Here is a 21,434-nt window from a genome sequence, read left to right on the forward strand (position 1 = left end):
TGTTGCCGATTTACCCAGTAATAGTTTTAGTAAAGTGTAAGGATGTTGATGAGGTAAGACATGCGTGCAGATGTGGCATTCCCATCATACTCTTATTCTCAGCCCAACTAATAGCAATACTTGATTGAAAGCATTTTTTAAACAGCCCGAGAGAAATGTAGCACTGTCAGAATTTTGCAAAATGTCCAGGTCTTTGTCATATTTTTGGTCACTTCCCATAAAATTTCTAGTTCTCTCACAAATCATTGAGAACGGAAGTCGCTAAATATTGACAAACATTTGAGTTTAAGACTTTGTATTCTTCAGAAAATGCATGCAAAACAAAATGTTATTCCAGCAACTTTCTATCTCTATAAGAACAATATTTAAAATCCATCCCTGATTTTGGCCCTTTATCCCCAAATTAGTTTTGGCTTTGCCCAAATTTCTTGAGCAAAAACATTGCGAAGTGTGGTGACACTTTCCCAAAGCAAAGAAGTGCAGAGTGATAGAGCCGAAAGACAAAATGTATGCCATCTCGTCCCTTGAGATGGAAAGTAAACACACTGTCTTAAAACGAACGTTGTTAGGTAATTTACCAGAAGAAAATGAGGAAAGAACTGCCCCCATATTGCCAGCACAAGAGGTATGTTGTGAGGCAATAAGTGAAATAAAAGGATCACAGAATGGGAACAAGAAAGGAATCTCAGTAAGCGACAAAACAGCAGAGTCTTATTTAACAGGCAGGATGAGCAGTGTGAGATAAAGGAGATGAGTGAGACAGGCATGAAAACAGTAAAACAGTGAAGGAATCACAGACACAAGAAAGAAAAAGGGAAGCAAATGGCCAAGAGAGTAAGCTGCAGCAGAATAAGCTGGAGCAGCAGAGAAACAGAAATTGTTTGTTATGTTGGCTGCATTTAGAAGGGGTAGATCAAGAAATCTAGCAAGGCTTCAGTGCAAACATAAAGGCAGAGAGGCAAAAAATGGACAGAAATGGTCACATAGGTTCATAGGTAGGTACTAGGCTATTGGCCCTAGGACCTATATAAGCCTAGCCAAAAAGGTACCCTGGCTTTTGTTACCCAAGACAATTATTTTCCTATGCCCCTGTCGAGCAGTGCCACAGAGGTGATCCCCAGGGTGAATTTTCTATTTCCCAACCAATCATCAAGATTTTTCTTGAAGAGTGCTAATGAAGAGCTTTGTTTGATATAGATAAGTAGTTTGTTCCAGAGTATGGGAAGTCTCTGGGACAGGAATCTATCCCTCCAGCATGTTCTGTTTATTGTGGTGACAAGGTTTAGGTCCCTAGAGTGTGTAGCTCGGAGGGATTGGGATTTCTTTAGGTGTAGCATGTCCAACAGCTCTGGGTTTGACATAGCTTTGTATGTTAAGCAGAAATCACCTCTGAGTAGGCGATATGTGACAGAGTAAAGCTGGAGTTTTTTGAGATGGTCTGTGTAAGGCATCTGTTTGAGGCTGGTAATCCTCTTTGGGAAGTATTTCTCCAGCCTTGCCAGTTGTTGCAGATGTCTTGTGAGGTATATACCAAAAGTGGTGTTGTAATCTATAATGGGTCTAATGAGTGACGAGTAGAGGGGAACAATGACCTCTTTTTTCCTGGATGAGAAACCTTTTGTGATGAGGTGTGCCACTTAGAAGGATTTCCTGAATACTGTGGTGATGTGATTATCAAAGGAGAGACTACTGTCCACCTGTGTCCCAAGGTCTCTTATCACACTTTTGGTGTTAAGTAGACTACCACCTATGAGGTAGTTCATGGGTACAGAGTTTTTACCAAAGGGGATGACAATGCACTTTTTGGCATTGAGCTTGAGGCCATGGCTTTGACACCAAACATCTGTCTCAGTGAGGCCCTTGGGTAAGATGTCCACATCATTATGAGTTTTGATTATGACTCCTAGTTTGCAGTCATCTGCAAACTTCATTAGCCAAAGACCTTCTGTGTTAGCCTGTACTTCAGAGAAGTAGATACCAAACAGGAGAGGACCCAGGACTGAACCCTGTGGTACTCTACTTGTCACTGGTCTGAAGTCGGATTTGGAGTCTGCACTATCATAGTGTGGGTTCTGTCAGTGAGCCATTTGGCAACCCATCTTGTGACATAGGGATTTATACCTAGTTTAGTGATTTTATCTACAATTCCAGAGTGGGGGATGGTGTCAAAAGCCTTGGCGAGATCTAGATAGGTTGTGTGAACCACCTTACCCTCGTCTACGGCTTTGGTGACTTCTTCAAAGAAGTCTATCAGGTTTAGCAGACATGATCTGCCTTTTACAAACCTGAACTGGGTGGGGTTCAGAGTTTGGAGATTACCAATGTCTTTGTTTATAAGTTCAATGATGATACATTCCATGCCCTTGCAGACTAGGCTCGTCAGGCTAATGGCGGGGTAGTTCCCGGGGTCCGTGGTGACTCCCACTTTGTGGAGTGGGATAACCGCCACTGTGTGCCATTCAGTGGGCACAAAGCCTGAGGTGTGGCTGTGATTGAACATGGTGCTTAGGTGGGGTGCCAGTTTTTTCTCTAGTTCATGTAGAATGCAGCCTGGGATGTTGTCAGGTCCCATGGATGCTGTGTTCTTGGCTTTGGAGAGTGTGGTTTTTACCTGTGCAGTTGTGATTACAGGAACTTAGTATTCTTCCGGTATAGAAATGGGCCCTTTATGGGGTGAGAGGGGGGTAAAGTTAGCACTGAACCTATCTGCCAGGATGTTGGCAATATTAGTTGGTTCTGTATATTTAGTGCCATTGTGCTGTAACTCAGCATGATCAATGACTGGTACAAGTGGAAGTAGCCAAAAACAAAAATGGTTGTCAAGGTACCAGGATATGTGTTGAAAACTTTGTCTGAAAGGAGAGAGGAGAAAGAAAATAAATATGCTAATGAATGACAGGGGACTATTGTCTTTGGCATAACTGTATCCAGAAACACTAAGCTGGTTTAGAAGTTCCCTGTGTATTTGACATTTTCTTTAGCTGACATATAATCTTGTTTCTTGGTGCAGGCAAAGTTTGTTAATGAAGATGCAAATTACTGAACATTCTCAAAGAGTGGACTAGCACTGGAATGCCATGATTTTTTTTTTAATAATAGCAATAAGTTGGGGTCAGAAGATTGAGTTGTACATTTAGAAAAGGAAGACAGAATAAGTGTATATGGGACAACAACATTTAAATTCCAAAGTGTTTGAAGGTTGTTGCAGTAGGATCTAATGCACAGGAAAGTACAGTCCTGCTCATAGCATTGTTAACCCTAGAAATGTCCTGTTTCCAACTGAAATGTGTGGTTAAAGACAGGTGAGGGAAAGACATGCAGCTATAAAGTACATGAAAGGTGCACAAACACCAGTTGCATAAGGAATAAATGCTGAACATGGTACTGTCAGTATGTAGTACATTCAACCTCTGTATTATAGAAAGACGCACAAAGAGTGGGCACAAGAGAGTGTTTTTAGAATAATGTGCATGTTGTACCTTTACAAAGCATTTCAGGGACAGCTCATGCATATAAATAGCAAGCACGTGTTAGCTTCAGTGCCATTTTGAGAGTGTAGCTAGAGAGTGAGCATGCATGAGTGTGATAGCTAGTTTGTTTAAAAGCTTATCTAAAGTTATTAAGCCTCACTCCTGATGTGTTTGTACATAATAAAGCTGCTTGAACAGAACCCACGAATGCTTGTCTGTTTTATCTTGACTGGATGAGTGACATGTGTCAGAACCGGGATTTCAGCGACTGCTTTTCAGAGCTATGAGGTGCAGAGTTAACAGGGAAGCTAAATTACATTAACCGAGCGCAAAAAAGGGACAGAAATGAACCAAAGGTAAGGAAAACTTGCATGAACGATTTATTTTATAAAAAAGATAAAAAGGAACATTACAAGGGCACAAACTGCATTATTAAACAAGTGAGAGGCACGAAAAGTTTATTAATTAAATAAAAAAGGTTTAAAATTAAGATAGTTGATAAATCAATTATCAGAAAAGCACATAAAGGGTTAGGAATTACGTCTGACCTGCAAAACAATAATGTTTAAAGCAAAAAGAGCATGTTTAAAGTAAAACAGGCATGTTTAGAGTAAAATAAGCACAAGAAAAGTATAATGGGCATAAAAAGAGATTAAATGAGCAAAACACATATAATAAGGGCAAAAAGGGCACATTAAGCATAAATAAAGCAAGGCGACTGCATGTTTTTGGCAAACTGCTGTGTTTTGGCATAAACTACTGTTTTGCATTGATTGAAGCTATCAAGGGCATAACTAGAGTTATTTGAAGTATCTCAAACTGTGTAAAAGTGCTTACAGTGTGTGCTTAGTGTGCATTTATTCCGAAAAGTTTATTTGTGTACCAAGTACAACTATTTCACAAAGTGCAGTCAAAATATGGCCATTTCGAAAAGTTTCTTGTGCTGGGTGTGTCTGTTCGCAATGTGCCACCATTACAGAGTGTTTCTTACACTGTAAGAAGTTATTTAGCAAAGTACAGCCATTTTGGGAAAGTTTCAGTGTGCTCTGTACTGTTTATTTGCAAAGTGCAATTATTTCGAAATGTTTTTACTCTGAGCTTCTTCTGCCCAGTTTATTTACACAGTGCAGTTAATTTGAAATGTTTCTTACACTGATGAGGTGATTTCTTACAGTACAGTTATTTCAAGAGTATTCTTGTGCACAAGAGACTTATTTTGCAAAGTTCAGTTATTCAGGGGCTTGTTTTGCTATTGGACATAATTACAATTACTGGCATAAATTTCAGGCATATGTGCAAGTGTTTGCAAGTTCATACAGTTAAAAGTGGACTTAGGTTGCATTGTGTGTTACTGTAATTTTTTGGCATGGCAGACAGATTTTGAAAACCATCATCACTTGTATTTGATCAGAATACTGCAGAGAACTGGAGAATATGTGAGCAAGAGTATGATATTTTATACAAGCAGCTTATGCAGATAGAGATGCATGCACCAGGGCATTCGTATTGCTAAACCTAGCTTGGTCAGAGGCCATTAAAAAAAGCATTCATTCATGTATGCACCAGCAGTATATGAATGAGAAGGTGAAAACCATCATATTGTTATAAAGGCTGAATCAAGGGAAGACCCCAAGTGTTTGAAATGCGAATTCAGGGAAATGTGTAATCCCCAGACAAATGTTACATTAGAGAGGTACTTGTTTTATACAAGAGATCAAAGGCAAGGAGAAACTTTTATAGCTTATATTACTGATCTGAGAAACAAAGCTAAAATGTGTAGGTTTGGTGATTTAAAAGATGAGTTAATAAAATACAGGCTTGTGTGTGGTATTAATAGTGCTGCTGTGAGAAAGATTTTGCTTCATGATAGTGATTAATTTTGAGCAAAGCTACTGAGATTTGTCAAATCCATAAAGTTACAGAAAGGCACACAAGTATGCTTGCAAGTGATAAGAGCATGGTTTCAGCAGGCTCCAGAGCAAATGTAGACAGCATGCAACACGTGGCTAGTAGAAGTAGGCCTAAGCACATGGCAAGTTCTAAGAAAATGACATGCTTAGTGCAGTAGAAGGGTGAGGCAGCAAAACCAAATCAAGCTTTATTATTAACTTTCACAATTGTGATGCCAATCATGAGTCACAAGTGTAAAAAATGGAACCATTTTCAAAGTTTTGCAAATCAAGTAAACCTCACACAGTTATAAAGAAAAGTCACTTAAAAAAGCAAGTTGATCACATAGAGAGCTGCAATTCTACTTTCTACCTAGATGGCGTGTCAGTGATTGGTGAAAAAGTTGATGTAGTAAATTTATTGGCATAGAATGTAATATTTTGTATGGTCTAGATCAATGGCAAAACTACCGAGATCAAAGTACACTGGTTCAAAGTGTAATATTATGTCAGCAGACACTTTTGCTAAAGTGAGAGCTGGAGAGCAACTCAATGTGGCCAGTTGTGTGAAACTTGTTGCTTATGGAGGTGAAGAAATTCAAACCGAAGGCTCTGTAGTCCTTTCATGTTATTTGGATAGGAACTGCTACAGCTTACTATTCTATGCAGTCCAAAAACCTGTGCAGTCATTATTGGGTCTCAGAGACAGTTTGATAATTAATTTGCTTTCCTTTACCAATGAAGTTCATCATATAAGCACATACCCTAGTTCCAGTATTACTGAAGCTATTTTCTCTGAGTATGCTTATGTTTTCGATGACAGGCAAACTTCCAGTTGTGTATTCTATGAAGTTAGACCCAGAGGTCAGGCCAGTGGCCAGAGCAGTACAGTGATCAGACCAGCAAGAAAAGTTCTGATAGCTATGCAGAATAAGGTCAAAGTTCAGTTGGATAAAATGGTGCAGCAAGGAGTAATTTGTCCAGTCAAAGAACCAACTGAATGGATTACGTCCATGATAGCAGCCCACAAGAAAGGCTCAGATGAAATCAGAGTATGTATTGACCCAAGAGATTTGAATAAAGCATTAAAGAGACCACATCATCCTATCCATATAGTTGAGGAAATCACAGCCCTGATACCAAATGCCACTGTTGTTTCTGCCTTGGATGTAAAAAGTTAATTTTGGCAAGTGATGTTTGATCTCAAATCTTCACTAGTGACTACTTTCAGTCCCCATTTGGAAGATATAGATTCCTCAGGATGCCATTTGGAATAAATTCAGCAAGTGAAGTTTCAGCATGCAATGGTGCAAATTTTTTCAGGTTATCCTTGTGCCATAATAGTAGATGATTTATTGGTTGGAGGCAATGGTGAAGCAGAGCAGGACAGAAACCTTAGAAGAATTCTACATAGTGCACATGAAGTGAACTTAAAGCTCAATCCTCTGAAGTGCAAATTCAGACTACCAGAAGTAACATATGTAGGTCATTTATTTACTAGCACTGGCTTGCGACCAGACCCATCCAAGCAAGCAGCCATTCTTGAGATGCCAGCACCAGATAATGTTCAAGCGCTACAATGTTTTCTTGGTATGCTCAACTATCTAGGCAAGTTTATACCAGACTTCAGTGAGTTGACTGTGCCTTTGAGAAAGCTGATGTCCAAAAATGTTACATAGTCTTGGTTGGAATAGCACCAGAGAGCATTTGAAGGCCATAAGCAGAACATTGCCACCCCACCCACATTAAGGTACTATAATATCACTAAACCAGTAACATTCCTGTGATGCTTCAAAATTTGGTCTTGGTGGAGTTATTCTTCAAAAAGGTAGACCAGAACCCTATGCATCTAGATCTCTTACCCAAACTGAAATGCAATATGCTCAAATTGAGAAAGAACTTTTGGCAATAGTATTTGCATGTTCCAAGTTTCATGATTATATCTATGGTTGAGCTATTCACATTGAAACCGATCATCAACATCTAGACACTATTTTAAAGAAGCCTATCCATTTTTTATATATACACATACACATTTAAAATACCTAGTGCAGTTGCATTTGTCTAGTTGCTAAATATATATATTGGGCTGTATATGTTTTGAGCAACAATATGCAGCTTATGATTCATAGCTATATTGTCTAATTGAAAATTAAACCGTGACATTGTTTTTTATGCCTATTTCTGAAGGGACTTTTACCTGAAGTGTATGTGCTTATTTTTCTTATTTTTCACTGCTGCTTATCCTGTTAATTGTGCATTACCATCAACTGCTGCTTAACCTACATAACTCTGATAAGCATGCCTTTTTTTAATTTACAAAACTCTCTTTATATTTTCTCCAGCTCTCCAACCTTCTCTACCTAATTTGTTTTGCTTACCGGCCCTGCCCTCCTGGACATCCAAGACCAATCACAGATACCAATCACACCCTGTTTGCCTCATTTCCCAACAGGAAAAGTCTAACTTCTCCCAGAAGTGAACTCAAAGGAATTAAAGAAAGCAAGTTAAATGATGTGATACCTCCTTTAATTTGTATGTGACATTGCTCTACTACTTGCTAGGTGCTAGTACAGGATCCCGGCTAGAGTAGCCAGCAGCCATACTCTTCTTACTGGGAACCCCTCCCCACATACCTGCCTTATCCTGGCCTCCTATTTTATATTTCTTGAGCCTTCTTTCTGCCTTTTACCTTTCAACCTCCTATAGTGGTTCCACTTTCCACATATATAGGATTTGTCCACTAGATGGCAGTCTTTAACCACATTTAACCTCCTTTCTCTCACTCTTTCTCATTCACTATAATATACAAGCTAGTTGTTCACTCTCTTCTTCATTAACTGCTTATTACCAGTCCTAACTACCTCTGAAATCTCTCATATCCTTTCCCTTATAACATTGCCCTAAGCATCCCTCTAAACACCCTGCTTACCTTCTTCTGTACTTACCTTCACTATACTGATTGTTTTTCTCATAGTTTTTCTCACTGCCTTGCTGTTTTCTTTCCTTGGGTCTACCCGCTCTGTTCGCCCTGCGGGCTCACTCTGCTCCCCTACCCTACCCCAAATTCCCATGCACCCCAATACTCCCACACTTATTCTAGCCAATAATTCCCTCCCCTTCCTCTCTTCCAATCCACTCACATCTCCACACTATCCTCTCCCCTTCCCATCCTCCAATACTTACTCACCCCCTCCCCATCCCAAACCTTAAGGCACTTTATTCACTTCTATACACCTCCCTCTTACACTCTCACAGTCCCCTAACATCCAACTACTTCATCAAAACCTACCTCCCAACTATTCATTTATACCTAAATCACGCCATGCCTTCTCTAACCCTTCTCATCCCCTCCCTCAGCTTACTTCTTCTAATTCCTCTATACCATGCTACCTCTTATTCCTCTTACAAACTAACCATCACCCCCAACACGCATCCTACCTCTACCACATCTCACTTTCACACTATATCACCCTCTCTAATTCAACCAAACCCACCTCTCTGCTTCAAACTAAACATTCTACCCTCCTCATTGAAACTTCACATACCTAAAGCATTATTGCACCTCCCACAAAACTCAAGGAGTAAACCCAAACCCCTGCTCTCATTCCCCTTTGACTGCCTATGCTTAGCAGGTGACATACACCCCAACCCAGGACCTACTACCAGCAACAATCCAACTCCCCCTATTGCAACCTATATTAACAACCCTAAATATCTCACACTCCTGACCATCAATGCCCAGAATCTAAAAAACAAAATAGCCCACTTCCACGCTTGGCTATTCCATACCCTACCTGACATAGTAGCTGTCTCTGAGACATGGCTAAAACCCAATATTTCTGACTCTGAAATCCTACCCCTTGGGTTTTAAGCTCTTAGACATATCCGCCTAAAAAGAAAAGGAGGAGGAGTGGCCTTAATCTACTCTAGTCTACACTCCATCACTCCCTACCAAAGTCATATTCCTCAGTTTAACAACACTGAACTAGTCATAGGAATACTCAAAATAAATAACTATAAAATCATTTGTGTTATAGCCCTCTATATCCCCCCTGAAAACAATACACATGCACTTGAGGAAATTCTTCTATGGACCTCAACTAATATCAGGCTTGAGACATACATCTTAGGAGATGTAAACATTGACTGGAACAAAATTACTACCAATAATCCCACCATATCAATCAATCTATTTAATTTCACTCAACTTACAAATGCCATTACCAGACCCAATAAAAATAACTCCCAGGGTCCATACTTGACTGGATCCTAGTCTCTCACCCAAATAAAATCTCCCACACTGGCACCTTACCAGACTCCACTAGTGATCACTTGCCATCCTTCATCCATAGAGCAACCCCCTCTTCTCTTCACCTACACCAATATGTCCATACACGTAATCTCACAAACTTTAACTCCACAACTTTCTCCAATTCTCTCAAACTAATAAACTGGGGCAATCTAAAAACTCTTCCTCTAGACAACACTGCTGAATTCTTCAACTCAACCTTCTTAGATATTGTTAACTCCCAAGCCCCTCCAAGAATAAAACATATAAAAACCAATTCCACCCCTTGGCTTACTAAAGATACCAAAACACTTATGCAACAAAGGGACAAGGCCTGGAAACTTTGCCATCGCAATAAGCACCCTGACACCCTTCTTAAATATAAACAACTCCACAACCTAGCCAAAAAACATTATACAGGATAAGAAATCATACTATACCAAACATCAGTCTATTCATTCAATGAACCCCAGATAGTTCTGGAACTCCATCAACTATCTTCTCAGCCCAGGTATCAAAAACAACCCTTGCCCTGACACTAGTAAATCTGACCCAGAAATAGCTACTCTATTCAACTCCTTCTTTACAAACTCCATAGGAGAACTCACCAAAACCTTCCCAAACAACAACTCCCCCCAACTCAAATCCTCTCCCCAACCTTCCATCCCAAACACCCCTCCTCTATTTCATCTCAAACCGATCTCCAACTCATATATAAAAAAACTTCTCTCTAAGCTTAAGCCATGCTCCAGTGCCCCTGACAACATTCCCTCACTCTTTCTAAAACTTGCAGCAAACAGCATCCCCATCCCCATTAGCACTCTCATTAAAAGATCCATACAGGAATCATATGTCTCCAAACTGTGGCATGCAGCCTTTATCCTACCACTCCATAAAGGAGGCAAAAATAATAACATCTCCAACTTCCAACCCATACCAATTCTCTCCCCTATTTCAAAAATTCTTGAGAAATGCATTCACCTCCAGCTCATGCCTTTCCTTACAAATAACCAACTCCTCACCCAACACAACTTGGGTTCTGTTCTGGCCATAGCACAATAACTGCTCTTCTCTCTTTTCTAGACACCGTAAACCACACCTGTGACTCTGGAGAACTTGTATCACAGTCCTCCTTGACCTCTCCAAGGCTTTTGATACAGTCTCCCATACCCACCTCTTTAACCACCATTCTAATCTTAATCTCTCACAAAACTCCATTACCTGGTTCAGCAGCTACCTCTCTGATAGATCTCAGGCCGTGAAATGGAAAACTGGCACCTCAGCCTTCCTTCCTACCCCAACCGGAGTACCCCAGGGATGGATACTAGGCCCAATGTTCTTTAATATCTTCATTAACGATTTCCATGCAGCCATTCCTAACACTAAGATAGTACAATATGCAGATGACTCAACTTTAGTTTGCTCTGCTTCTAACCTCCCTGAGCTCCAATCAAAAACTCAGACTGCCTTCTCAACTGCTGAGAACTGGATGCTTAAAAATCTCCTCTCTCTGAATGCCAACAAATCAAAACTCCTACTATTCTCTCCCTCAAAATCTCTCCCCCTTGACAAAACCTTTTTCAATATTATCATCCATGCCAACTCCACTATAGAAGTTGTTCCTTTTGCTAAACTTCTTGGGGTTACTATTGACGAACACCTAAAGTTTGATACCCATATTCAGCTAAATATTAAGAAAACACATCAGAAACTTGGCATGCTATACAGAAACTCACACTTCCTCTCCCCTTCAACAAGACAGGCCCTCGCCACTACATACTTACTACCTTCACTGATGTATAGTACTCCCCTACTAACCAACCTATCATTCTCCATCTCTTCCAAACTGGAAACCTGTAACAACAAAATCTCAAAGTTCGCCACCACATCCAAATACTCCACCCACCACGGTATACCTCTCCACCTGCTGCAATGGCTAGAACTTCCCAATTACTGACTACCTCCAACTCACCACAGCTTACAAGCTTATTTTTAAACCATCTAAATGCCCAGCAGTAGCAGACATCTTACCATTATACACCCCACACAGAACTCTAAGATCTGCTAACCAAAATCTAATTTCTGTACACAAAAAAATCATCCCGGTGGTCAGCTTCTCCTATCTTTTTCCTTAGCCAAAAAATGGAATTCACTCCCTCCGTCTCTAAGAATTTCTGAAAACTTTGAACACTTCAAAACCCAGCTCCATTCTTACTTCTCCTATAAATGGAAATGGAATTGCACTATACCTACCTAACCTGCTCAATACATGAATACATTTATTACACATAAGGTTCCTTCATCCTTACCCTTTAGGGAGTAATCTTATTTACTGCCTTTTTACTAATGTTACTTTTATACCATTCACAGATGATTTAAAACCTATATACAATTTTAACTCTGTACTACTGTTTCTCCAGTCTGTAAACATATAAATATGTATTGTATTTTACTCTATGTTGCTGTTTTACTTTGCTTAGTTTTGCTATTTAATATTTACAATTTGCTTAATTGGTACTATTTCTACTATGTATTATGGAGCTTTTATCCCCGGGCCTCCACTGAAAATGGGCTCCTTGAGCGCAGTGGACCTCTCCGGTTATCAAATTGGAAATAAATAAATAAATGCATTCTTTTTTTGGTATATGTGCAAATAATTTCAACATGTAAAAAAATTTTGTAATACATCTTTTTTAGATAGAATTATTTAAGTATATAGTTTTAGTATGTATTTATAAATTGAGTTGAAAGTATGTCTGAGTACTTTTTAAGGAAACTTTTTAAGGAACTACTATATCTCTAAGCTAAAATGTTAATTGAATTATTGTAGAAAAGATGTGATTAGCTGGCCATGCTCATATGATTTTACTCTTGTTTTACAAAAACTGAAAGAATGTTACAGATTGTATATTGCACTGAAGAAAGATTTATATCTGAAAGCTTTGCTGTAATAAAATATTGACGTTTTTGGAGTTGAAAATTTTCTGTTATTTAGCTTTTATTTTCTAACTTCTGGTTTATCACTACATCAGCCTTTGGTCTTAAGTAACCTTATGCAGATTTACCATGAAATACAATGGAACAGCTTCATGCAGAAAATTTTGACTTTGATGTCATGGAAGTGTGTAACTTTTCTACCATGAGACTTGATGAGCTGAGAGATCATACAAAGACTGTTCCAGTTTTGCAAAAGCTCAACCACTACATTAATGTTGGATGGCTGTTAAAGCAATCAAGTGTACCACCTGAAGTGCAAACTTATTTTCCTTACAGAGATGGGATGAGATGTTTTGATGGAAGATGGCATTATTTTCAAAGGTCCTAAAACTGTTGTTCCTACTTCCTTATGAATATATCCAGATTTTGCATCATGGTCACCCAGGTTCCGAATCTACCAAAAGAAGGGTGATAGGACTAGTATTTTGGCCTTCTCTAGCAAAAAACATTAATGAAGTACTTTCTTCTTGTTCAGTTTGCAATAGTACTAAACCATATTTGCAAAAAGAACCACTTCAGCTAAGTCAAGTTCCTGAACTACCTTGGTCAACAGTAGCCACTAAGATATTTGAGTGGAACAATCAGCATTACTTAATGTTGGTGGACTCTTATTTAAACTGGTTTGAGATTGATTTACTACCTAATTTAACGTGCAATGCTGTTATCACCAAGTTGAAATGTCATTTCTCAATCCATGGTAGTCCACACAAAGTTACTTCTGACAATGGTACCCAATTTACCAGTCAGTTGTTTCAGAAATTTGCAAAAGAATGGACTTTGTACATTTTATTAGTAGTCCAGAATACCCACAGTCAAATGGCCTAGCTGAATGTGCAGTACAGAGTGCAAAGCAATTACTAGAGAAGTCAATGCATGATAATACCAATGTCTTTTTGAATTTATTCAATCTCAGAAACCTACCCCGTGATGATATACTTGGCTTGGCTGCTCAGAGCCTTCTATCTAGGCAAACCAGAACAATACTGCCCATTAGTTCCAGTTTGTTAAGGCCTAAAGCAAAGAACAGCAGAACAACCAAAGCCCAAATATACAGAAAGTGTTCTTTCCAGAAGTCCAGCTATGATAAATCAAGCAGATTTCTTCATCCATTGAAAGAAGAAGAGGCAGTGAGGATACAAACGATGAAACCTTTTGAAAGGGTTGGTCAAGTAACAAGGATATGTGCCGAGCTGAGATCCTACTTTGTAGAATCTGAGGGTGTGGAGTACAGGAGAAACCACAGACATCTTTCTGTATCAGACTTGATATTGCAGCATTGTTCCTGTGATACAGACTCTAGATCTCAGAGCAATCCAGACAATGTTCCTGTTGCAGAACGTGTCAACTTCTGCTTCCATTTCTGATGATGTTCCTGATTTCCCCAAAGGTGAACATTCAGCAGAGACAGTCCCAGTTACTAGACCTAATTCTAATTTTTATGCCACATGATTGGGTCATATGTCCAGACCTAATGTGCAATACACAGCAACCTGGACATAATTGTCTATATGTATTTAGTTCTGTAAAACTGTATGTCAAAGAATTATTTGTATCAATTGCATGTCAATTAATGTTGTCAATAATGCATGACTCATAGTGTGTGTGTGTTGTACCTTTAAGAAGCGTTTCAAGGACAGCACATGCATATAAATAGCAAGCACATGCTAGCTTCAGTGCCATTTTGAGAGTGCATCCAGAGAGTGAGCATGTATGAGTGTGATAGCTAGTTTTTTATAAGTTTATCTAAGTTAAAGTTATTAAGCCTCAATCCTGATGTGTTTGTGCATAATAAAGCTGCTTGAACAGAACCCATGAATGCTCATCTGTTTTATCCTGACTGGACGAGTGACAGGATTCACAGCTGCAAATGGTTATATAATTACACTGAATGATCTGTTTTCAACAGAGCTATGACATCAGAAGGGAGGATGAGGCACACAGAAAAAAATAATTAAGGTACATTGTTTAGAATTGGTTGTAAACATAGAAGCGTGGAGAGGAAATAATGGTGTTCATGGCTCTGTAAAGAGTCCCAGAGCTTTGCCTCTGAAGTTCACTTCAAGGAAAAATAAGATCTCAGTAAAATCAGGAAGGGAACTGTAACTTATGGGTTATTTTTTCAAAGAGCTGGTCAAGACAACAGGGAAAAAAGGACAGGGGAGGGAGGGGGCTGTAATACTTAAAAGGGAAGGAGGCAATTTCTAAATGAAATGTGCAAGAATGCAATTGACAGGAGAAGTGTGCTATATGTGGAACTAAGGGAAAGTGTGCAGAGAGTCAAGCAGTGTGGGGAATAGTACAAATTGAAGACTAAGCAGGAAGTAAAACATGTTAACACAGATCAAGTCAGGAGTTTGTAATAGAAGTGAAACTGGAAATATAAATTTAGCCAGAGAGGAAAGAGGGAAAGTGTATTAGACAGGTATTTGTACAAGGACGAAAACACGCAAGCAGAGGGAAGCAAATATGAAAGGGAATTACCCACAAATTCAGGAACAAAATGGAAGGATCAGTGGACATTCTCTTGACCATTTATAATGCTGTCATGCTACCTATTACTTTTCGCATTATGAAGACAGAAATGCAGAATTATGTAAACAGAGTCACAAGTGACACGCTGAGAAGGGATACTCATAATATGGAGGCAGACACATTGAGTAAACACTAGGATTTAGAACTGAGAAGCACATAGGAACAGCTGGATTACAACTTTGAGCCAACTGTCATGTAAAGAATCACATTAACAACAACTAAAAGACAAATTCAACATTACAAGTGCAAGAAGGAAGGAGCAGGAAATAAGTATAGGCTGAAAGCAATACTAAAGCAAAAAAGACTGTAAAGGCATTGGTGGAAAGTATACACATGGTAAGAGACATGCAAAGGAAGAAGGATGAGAACTGTGCAAAGAGTGAGTGGAAGAATATGACTGCACAACAATGGGAAGTACGGCAACAAAGGGAACAGAGCCAGGAATGAGTCGACAGCGAGAAGAACGTTGCAACTGACATGCTATGTGTAGCTGCACTTTGCACTGAAAACATAGACAGGAGGAAAGCTGAAAGGGAAGTAGTAGAGAGTGGATAAGGTTCTGTAATATGAAAGATAAGGAGACCATTAAACTCATCAAATGGAGCAGGACTACGAAAGAGTATATTAGAGAATCATTTTTATCAGGCTGTTACAAGAAACCATATTCAAATTCAGGGAAGTCAGGAAACTGGAAGTAAGGGACCTTCCCAGTTTAGTAGACCATGTAGCATGAGAGGAGGGAGTTGTGATCATCTTTAATAATGGCCAACAGATTCAGGTACAATAGATAGGAAAGTGTGAAGAATGGAGGCTGATTATCTGTTTATGTCTGAAGGAAGCGGTCAGGTAGAATATAAACTGTGTGTGGACAACACCAAAGGGGATTAGGTTTCTTCCAAATGTATGTTTGCAAGAAGGTAACATATTGCAGAATCCAAATAGAGAAATAATAGGGGGAATTTGAAAATAATCATAGAGGTTCAGCTGGAAAAAAAGAGGCAGTGAAAATATCAGAAGATGAAAAAAAGAACTATTAGAGGCTAGGTAGAAAAAGGAATGAAGAAATGAATGTATGGAGTTCAAGGGGATAAAGCAATTCATAGCCTACAGAAACAAGATTTACTAAGGAAGTCGAACAGTCTCGATAAAAGAAAAAGGTACTTGCGTATTATCACATCCACATTCTGAGCAGGAGAGAAGCCCTTGTCCTGGTGAAAAAATATTGTCAAACTAACTTGGGAACTGCAGCACCTACTCGTTTATGAAACTGAGTAAATTTTTACTTCCCTGTGTAAGACTGCTGTATTTTAAAAATTATGCGTACAAGGTAGGACAGTGGCAGTTGTCTGCATTGGGCACCCTGAAGCTCGAGGTTAATTCAACTGATACTCTTCTACCCACAAGTGCATATCAGCAAAAATAGCAAGACCCGCTGCTGTAGGACACCAGTAATGTTAATCGCTAGTCTTATTGTATAATTGAGAACCATCGTTCGTTTTTGAAAGGGCACTCCTCCTGTGTTTTGTGTGTTTACAGTGAGTCTGCACATATAAGGTAAGTACCTCTGTTGCATTGTGTCCCATTGTCCCTCCTTGGTTATCTGCAGTTACCGACTGAGACTTAAATATTTGAGGGAGACAACCAGCTGTGTGTTTAGACTTTGTGTCTAATTTGGAGGAATCACTGAAACGGTAGCGCTAAAAACATGGTTTCCTTTAGTAAAAGTCCCTATTTAATCATTCATGACAGATTATTGCCTTCGGATGTGACATTTGAAAATCGTCATTAAAGGATGCTACCCGGGGTGAGGCATTTTTCTCTTATCCCTCTTCAGGGCTCAAAAGCAATGTCACAGAATAGTAGTTAAGAGTTTACACACCCCTTCTGAGGTTAACATAAAAATTTTGCCAAAACATCGCAAATTATCCCAGGCTCGCAATGTGGTTGCGATAATACGTAAGTACCAAGAAAAATGTAGGAAGAGTATGGATAATGCAAATAGAAGCAAGAAACATCTATGACCATAATTCCATCATATTATAGCAGGGAACTGAAGACTTAGGGGGCAGCAGAGGAGCATGGTAGTGGAATCATGTGAAATGGAATGGAGAAAAAGAGGCTGGATAAATTGAAGGAGAGACGAAGAGATCACAGTGAAGAACCAGAGAGTGAAAGACTGGAATGGTGGTATGGAATAAAACTATCTACAAGAGGCTGGTTAAAGTAGGAAGAAGTGAGATACTCCAGAAAGCAGAAAAGTGCTGCTGGACAGGTTGAATTAGTAACTAAAGGAAAAACAAGAACAGGTTGATGACCCAGGGAAGTGCGAAGCTTTATCACTGAAGAAAGGAACAACATTCTACAAAGTAAAAATAACGGAGGTGACAATGACTGAAAAAGAGAAGCAAAGGAGGAAATAGTTCTGCTTGGGAAAAGAAGAAAGGTGAGAAACTCAGAAAAGTAGTAGCAATTTAATGTAACCTGAGAAAAACACTTCAGGTAAGGTGAGGAGAAGCAACACTACAGCACACAACCCTTAAATGAGGGAATGTGACACCCAACTCTGCAGGTTAGGACTGAAATACCTGAGACCAAAAGTATGGGAAATAGTTGCCAGAGCTAACAGGCAGATTATCTGAAGGTGAATATGAAATACAAAATATATTAGATAAATGGAATGGGAAGGTGTCAGTACTGATAGGATATGTTGGAACAATTGTGACTCAGTGGAAGATTGAATAACAACACCCAATTTACAGACATCTGCAAGTTTATATAACCATATTATAGTGCTCTTAGATATGATCAGATAATTCAAACAATCTGGATGAATAATGACATTTTTTTAAGGGAATGAATGCAAAAATGTAGCATGCAGCCAGAGTTTACAGCTTAATGATATTTGAGTCATGTGGAAGGAAGTTGTGATACAGAGCTATGAGAATGTGTATTATGGAACTTTGAGCATTCAAGGAGGAAATTAGTGTGAATGTTTGGACAATCCCAAACCTAATGTTAAAGGGGTGTTCAAGTACTATATGCATAATGCAAAACACAGGAAAAAGGCATTTGAAATTCTAATATCAAACAATCCATTGTGACAAGGAAATGCACAGCCCAAGTCAAAAAGTACAAAAACTATAGCACAGAATATGAATCATATCATGAAAAATGTATTTTGACTGGTATGAAGGCTTTTGATGTCTGTAGGTTAGGTATCATATAACAATATGATGAGTCACTTCCTGTGATTAATAATCTATGTAGAGTACCTGTTTTGCTTAATGATAAAAGTGAGCAAGAATTAAGTATGAATTCAGTAGGACTAATAAACTGGACTCACATAATGGGTTAATAGTATGGTAATAGTGGTAAAACAGAATAAGGTCAAAATTTGCACTGATCATCAAGATTGTAATAAATGGATGAAGAATGAGTATTACCTGCTTTAAACTACTGAAGAGGTGATTGGCTAATGGTGCTTGATACAAACCAATGGTTTTGGCAGACCAGGTTCTTAATAGTTTCTGGTTTCTGTAGATATGATAGACATAGATTCTTAAGACTACCTTCTGGGATTTCATCAGCCTGAGTAGTCTTCCAGAGAGATGTAGCAAACATGACTGAAGGACTACAGGGACAAATTAATACTACTGGTGTCATTATAGTCTGAGGTGCTACAAAACAGGAATATGGCAGATGATTAATCACGTTTTTGGACAGACGTAAATTGCAGAGTTTGAAACTAACAAAACTAAAAGCCAGATATGCTCACTTCTCTGATGTATATGGGACAAGTGTTGACTGAAGATGTGCTCAATTGTAAATATTCAGAAATACTCAGAAATCAATGGTGCAATTCTTAGAATGGGTTTATATTATCAAAATTAATTCCACAGCTGTTAGAGATCACACTGGCATTTAGAAAGCTGTTAAAATCTAATGTTTTGTGATGGTGTACTTAATTTGACTGAAATATCCAAATGGTGACATTGCTAACATAGACAACAAAAGACTGTCAAAGCAAGCAATGACATCACTACACACACGCTGAAGAGACACTTCAAACATATAAATTAATGAAATATAAATGCAGTTTAAAATAAACATTTATGTAGAGAGGTAAACCCCCTGGCACCCCACACTCCCTGCTAATTACATATACTAACTCCAGATGTCATCCGTTAGATTTGTTGACCAAATTGTGTTAGCAAAACATTTGTTGGCTTTAGTGATTGTTGACAAAATGTAGCACTCCCATATAGCTGTATCCATATATATATATACCTATATCTATCTATCTATAGATAGATAGATATATATAGATATAAATATAGCTGTATATATAGATAGATATACATATATATTAGAAGCATTACAGAGAATCTCAACACAAGCCACTTCAAAGTATGTTTTAATCTCTCTGTTTAAGGCACCTGGGAGATTGCATAACATGTTATTAATACTACAGATGTATGAGATACAAATACAAGCCAAATACATGTAGCACATTGCAGATGCTCTCAGAGGAGCATACTTCAAAGACTGCAAAGAAAACCTCCTAGGGAAACATTGTTAGGGACTGAATCACAACTACATTTGATCACGTTGAAATGACAAGAGCCAAACTCTAATAGAAGAGATGACTTAAGACAGCTATTACTGCGGGATGCCATTGTGACTGGATAAACAGATGGAGTCAGACAATTACAATTATTTCAGAAGCCATAGATGTTATGTGATCCTATCTCGCCTACATTCTGACTGATGGGTTCGGAGCCGATCCCTCGGCTCCGACTCGGCACGCTTATGCCAAAGAACGAAGTCTCTTATTGGCTGAGCTTACTATATCCCAGGATGCACCACTACCAGTCCTCCAGATCTCGTTTGCCGCTAACTAGCAAAGACGTGGTCTCGAGCTGGCTGAGCTAAGTAGTGTTTTTCACTAACTTTTTCTGTCAGGAATTTCCTAATTCTTCAACAAAAGCTGTTTTAACAGCTATATCGTACTTTTGTGTATGAGTGGTTATTTTTTTTTGTGGAAAATTTGTGTGGTGGTTGCGTGTTTGTTCTGACTAGAGGCCCCTTTGAATTGAAGGGCCTTTCCCTGTCAGTCAATTGTCTTTCGAGTCCTTAAGGGTTCTTGGATCCCTTTAGTTGATTTTTCTGTTGTTGTGACAGTCTTTGTGTAAAAAAAAAAAAAAAAGTAAAGTAAAGTAAGTGTTTTTTCTGTGTTAGTTAGAGTTACTAAATTGTTGCCATAATGTCTCAGGCTCCTAGGCCTTCGGGCTTTAAGAAGTGCACTAAGTGCAGTTTTAAAATGTCAATCACAGATGACCACTCTCTCTGTGTGTATTGTTTGGGCGCCAAACATTTGCAGGAGTCCTGCAGCGTGTGTCACGCGTTTTCCTCGAGGGTCCTCCAAGAGAGGAAAAATAAACTTATTTTGAAAGGCCTTATTAAACCCTCATTTGAAGAGGCATTAGCTTCCTCTCCTTCTCCTGCTAAAAGAAAAGGGCGGCTCCGACCAGTCCTTCGGAACCGACCGCCAAAAGACATAGGCAGGCTTCTCCTTCGGCTCCACGGACTTCGGAGCCGAGGGCGGAACGGTCTGCCTCGATGCCTCCAGCCTCGACTCCTCTGGGTTCGGAGCCGACGGCTGGGGCATCGAGGGGCGGGTCACCTTCATCGGCTCCACTGATCTCGGAGCCGATGAAGGTTGTCCGCTCAGACACTTCCTCCTCGGCGCCGAAGCCCTCTTCGGCACTGATGGAAATTGGTTTGGACACTTCTTCGGCGCCGATAATTGTCGAGTCGATTCGGAGCCGGTCCCCTAGTCCCTTGGAGCCGTTGGAGAGGCCTACTCGGACCCATTCGGTCTCTTCCAGGTCATCAAGGATGTCAGATTCGGACATAGACAGGGTGCTCCAAAGACTGTTCCAGTCCCCAGTCTTTCAGAAATTTGTTTCGGCTCCGACCCACTTGGCTTCGGAGCCGATAGCCCATTCCATTGCCATTCCTCCTCCGACCGCTTCGGCTCCGTCGGAGCAGGTGCTGTTGGAGCCAGTGGAGATCCTAGGGTCGGCTCCGACCCTTACTCCAACCCCGGCCTTCGGGTCCGAGTTTAGCACACGGACTTCTTCGGCCGGACCCGGGGGTGACGTTTCGGGACCAATGCTGTCGGTTCCTAGCCTCCCTCTCGGTGCTTCGGCCGCGGGACTTCCGTCTGCTATCATGGCTCCGGAGACCGGACCC

General features: G+C 39.6%; 1 long non-coding RNA gene across 1 annotated transcript in view; it reads left to right on the top strand.

Moving 5' to 3' along the window:
- Positions 1–3,700: 3,700 nt before the first annotated feature.
- The window catches only part of LOC122796014, a 34,833-nt gene continuing 17,099 nt past the window's right edge, over positions 3,701–21,434 (top strand). The window contains exon 1 of the long non-coding RNA XR_006363884.1: positions 3,701–3,826. This is a non-coding gene — a long non-coding RNA (uncharacterized LOC122796014). The remainder of the gene's footprint in view (positions 3,827–21,434) is intronic.

This window comes from Protopterus annectens, chromosome 2.part2 (genome assembly GCF_019279795.1).
Source record: "Protopterus annectens isolate FY-2018-M chromosome 2.part2, PAN1.0, whole genome shotgun sequence".
Classification (NCBI taxonomy): Eukaryota; Metazoa; Chordata; order Ceratodontiformes; family Protopteridae; genus Protopterus; species Protopterus annectens.